Source organism: Coregonus clupeaformis, chromosome 21 (genome assembly GCF_020615455.1).
Source record: "Coregonus clupeaformis isolate EN_2021a chromosome 21, ASM2061545v1, whole genome shotgun sequence".
Classification (NCBI taxonomy): domain Eukaryota; kingdom Metazoa; phylum Chordata; class Actinopteri; order Salmoniformes; family Salmonidae; genus Coregonus; species Coregonus clupeaformis.
The window spans coordinates 28,091,784-28,096,650 of record NC_059212.1 but is presented as its reverse complement, the minus strand read 5'-3'; positions in this window follow the sequence as shown (position 1 = coordinate 28,096,650).

Sequence of the window (4,867 nt, the reverse complement as noted above, 5' to 3'; positions counted from 1 at the left end):
CGCGCGTCAGTGGAGGGATGGTCCTTTTTCCTTGTGAATTTCGAAATGACTGAAGCCAGCTCTGCGCTGTTGTTATGCAAGGCAAAAACGCGTGCACATCAATACTAAAATGATATTGACCTCAGCTTCTAATCAGATGATCGTTCAGGCTACTAAACAAGCTCCATTAATTTCTTGGATTTCACAATCTGGATTTTGTATACAACATTCCTAGCCTACTGCACAGAAATAACAGCATAATTATCGTAGATTATTTGTGTAAATTCACTTCCATGAAAGTAAGTTTCACTCATTTGATAAATAATGTAATAGGCCATCATCCAGGATAATTAAAATGTGTTTACTATGGAAATGTCACATTCTCTTGAACAACATGATTTACTGCTCAAAGCTGAGCTTTGTGTGATAGTGAAGGGAAACCAAAGTGACAGCTCGCAAAGCCTAGAGCAAAGTCGAAAGAATGATGACGAAACAATTCCTAAAGATGTATGTGATGCACAATGTTGCAACAAGCACCTGAGGAGATCCTCCAACAGCAATGTTTTCATTTTCAAGCCACAAACCACATCTGAAATGAATTGACTAAAGTTGTGTGTTTAAAGTACGTAAAAGATAAGGAAAAAACTACTGTAGACTAAATCTCAATGTGCTTTTCAGGTGAGGCAATTTCAGATGCAATACATTTGTCCTCTAAATAACAGCACCACTGCTTTTCTCAACCTGACAATCTCCTGTAGTTGTCCACTCACTCCCCCCTCCACCCTCTCTCCACTGCAGCCAACTGATCATGCATTCATTCCAAGGCCTCTTTTTTTGTTGAGCACTTATGGCACTTTGCACTAGCACTTGTGTATTCCATAAGCATGGGATTCAATTAGGTATATTGTTTTTCCTTTTTATGGTTTGAGTGCATTAACCTATAAGAGAAAACATTAACCTATAGTTATTTATTTCTCTTACATCCCGGCCACCATTCATCAAAGACCCTTTCGCCTCCATGGTTCACTCTACACACCTTACACAGGTCTCTTCCCTCTCCTCTATCCATAGTGGGGGTCTCCATTAGGCCCCCTGTCACTGATGAATGTGACAAGCAGAACAATATTCCCAAGGGGAATGGTAGGAGACAGTAGAGCCTTAGGTTTTCTATGTGGAAGAAATGGGATGTCGGAGGCATCAGTGTAACATTGTTAGTGGGGCTGAAGCTAGGCCAATATAAGCAAGGCAGCAAGCACTGCAGAGGTCAGTGTAACATACAGTTGAAGTCGGAAGTTTACATACACCTTAGTCAAATACATTTAAACTCAGTTTTTCACAATTCCTGACATTTAATCCTAGTAAATATTGTCTTAGGTCAGTTAGGATCACCACTTTATTTTAAGAATGTGAAATGTCAGAATAATAGTAGAGAGAATTACTTATTTCAGCTTTTATTACTTTCATCACATTCCCAGTGGGTCAGAAGTTTACATACACTCAATTAGTTTTCGGTAGCATTGCCTTTAAAATTGTTTAACTTGGGTCAAACATTTCGGGGAGCCTTCCACAAGCTTCCCACAATAAGTTGGGTGAATTTTGGCCCATTCCTCCTGACAGAGCTGGTGTAACTGAGTCAGGTTTGTAGGCCTCCTTGCTCGCACACGCTTTTTCAGTTCTGCCCACAAATGTTCTGTAGGCTTGAGGTCAGGGCTTTGTGATGGCCACTCCAATACCATGACTTTGTTGTCCTTAATCCATTTTGCCACAACTTTGGAAGTATGCTTGGGGTCAATGTCCATTTGGAACACCCATTTGCCACCAAGCTTTAACTTCTTGACTGATGTCTTGAGATGTTGCTTCAATATATCCACATAATTTTCCTTCCTCATGATGCCATCTATTTTGTGAAGTGCACCAGTCCCTCCTGCACCAAAGCACCCCCACAGCATGATGCTGCCACCCCCGTTCTTCACGGTTGGGATGGCGTTCTTCGGCTTGCAAGCCTTCCCCTTTTTCCTCCAAACATAACGATGGTCATTATGGCCAAACAGTTCTATTTTTGTTTCATCAGACCAGAGGACATTTCTCCAAAAAGTACGATCTTTGTCCCCATGTGCAGTTGCAAACCGTAGTCTGTTTTTTTTTATGGCGGTTTTGGAGCAGTGGCTTCTTCCTTGCTGAGCGGCCTTTCAGGTTATGTCGATATAGGACTCGTTTTACTGTGGATATAGATACTTTTGTACCCGTTTCCTCCAGCATCTTCACAAGGTCATTTGCTGTTATTCTGGGATTGATTTGCACTTTTCGCACCAAAGTACATTTATCTCTATGAGACAGAACGCGTCTCCTTTCTGAGCGGTATGACGGCTGCGTGGTCCCATGGTGTTTATACTTGCGTACTATTGTTTGTACAGATGAACGTGGTACCTTCAGGCGTTTGGAAATTGCTCCCAAGGATGAACCAGACTTGTGGAGGTCTAAAAAAAATATTTGCTGATTTCTTTTGATTTTCCCATAATGTCAAGCAGAGGCACTGAGTTTGAAGGTAGGCCTTGAAATACATCCACAGGTAAACCTCCAATTGGCTCAAATTAAGTAAATTAGCCTATCAGAAGCTTCTAAAGTCATGACATCATTTTCTGGAATTTCCCAAGCTGTTTAAAGGCACAGTCAACTTAGTGTATGTAAACTTCTGACCCACTGGAATTGTGATAGTGAATTATAAGTGAAATAATCTGTCTGTAAACAATTGTTGGAAAAATTACTTGTGTCATGCAGAAAGTAGATGTCCTAACCTACTTGCCAAAACTATAGTTTGTTAACAAGAAATTTGTGGAGTGGTTGAAAAACGAGTTTTAATGACTCCAACCTAAGTGTATGTAAACTTCCGACTTCAACTGTACCTCACATTGTATCCATCATTACACTTTGCTGAAGGACAGGCTGTCTATCAGCAATGTTGACATTAGCCTATAGGTACTTTATTTACCTTGAGTGTACTGACCAGAATTATATTTCCCCCAACATTTAACAGATAATGAACCATTACAGCGTAGTGACAGAGTTGAGTCATATGTTCTGGGAGTGCATATTACTGTGTGAATATTTAACATAGAGCCAATCAAATCACGTAGAATGAGTATTTTCAGATGTAAAAGCCATCAAGATTCTGTTTTTAGGTGTAGTGTAATATTTACTCACAGCAGGGGATACATTTCATACCTCAATTTCATAGCTCCAATGAAATTCATCCCCATATTTTTCGATCGATTCCACTTCCCGGCAGGCGAGTGTTCCGTTTGTCTGACCTAGACTAATCTCTCCTATGATTGCTTTGACCCAGAAGATGGCTGCACACATTAACTCCAACATGTGGGATTTTTTTTTCCAGTGGTAAAGTTATTTCATTTGAAGGCCTGTCAGCAGTCAGCACTAGACAACAGGGGGACATTTCAATCATTTCACAAGTTTGTCTCTTTGATGTGCAGTGTTTCCCCTAGGATTTTTTTCAGCAGTGGTAGCAAGGGGGGGGGGGGGGCATTGGTGCTAGCATAAGCGCTATGACATGCTAGCTGTTCCCATAGACCTACAGTCATTGACCCAACGTCTATCTATTTAAAAGCACGTCTCAGCAGAAATATATATATATATATTATTTTACATATTTTTTTGCAGCAACAATTTAGCAGCGGTGGGCCACCACTGATAAATGAATACAGGGGAAACACTGATATGGAGTCCTGGGGTGACATTTGCTACTTTTCATTGACAAACTTCAGAAGTGCCGAACATGTAAACTAGACACTAACCTTGATCAATAGATCAGTCAGCCTAAAACAATTCAATCCTGAATGCCTGACCAACCACCTTGCATCGCTAGAATTTGAACTTTTGAAGACTTTGCTGGCATTCGACTCGATGCACCTGTCTGTCAATCGCATGGGGACTCTGGAATGGCTCCATTAACCATGCTATATTTGTAACGCCCCAAATAGTTTCACCTAAAAATAAAAGACAAGATGTGAGCATGAAAAGAACATTCAATCAATTAAATGTTAGCCAGTCTGTGAAAAGAAAGCTAACCCACTGAAGACTCAAACACAGGACTTCACAAATACCCTAAACTGTGTCATCTAATGTTTCTCATTTATTTTATGCCAGTAATTCAGCACTTATAGGTTATAATCACAGGCCCATAAAGTTCAGTCAGTTCAGTGAAATAAATTAGTTTGAAAAGTTGAGCTTAGCTTTGCACAATTTACTTAAAAGATATGATGACGTGTAATTTCAAGACTTAAATCACCATCACTGGCCGATTTCGAAAAGTCAGTCGTTATTCTGTTAGATGGCATTCCACCACTGAAAGACGAGAAATAACATAAATGCAAAGTCATAAGAACAAGCTCAATGCCATAATGAGGAATACATTAGTAGTTGTTGTGCTTGTTGGGTCAACATTACATTTGTAGACCTGTTATTTTAACATAACAGCTATTTCTTAACAACATACAAACTACATTTCCCTCAAATAACCCTACCTTAAAAGGAGGAAAAGTGTTAACTTCACCCATTTAGCCAAATAATTGCTTCCCCTGGGAAGCGAGGCAGCTCAGGGAACATGGGTCATCTCCCTTTTCTGCACCATCTGCTGTCATGGCTGTGTAACAAGTGTTGAATTTCACGTTGTATAATTACAGAAGATCTGAATAGTTCTCATGCCTGATATACAGAGGGGAGAACAAGTATTTGATACACTGCCGATTTTGCAGGTTTTCCTACTTACAAAGCATGTAGAGGTCTGTAATTTTTATTATATGTACACTTCAACTGTGAGAGACGGAATCTAAAACAAAAATCCTGAAAATCACATTGTATGATTTTTAAGTAA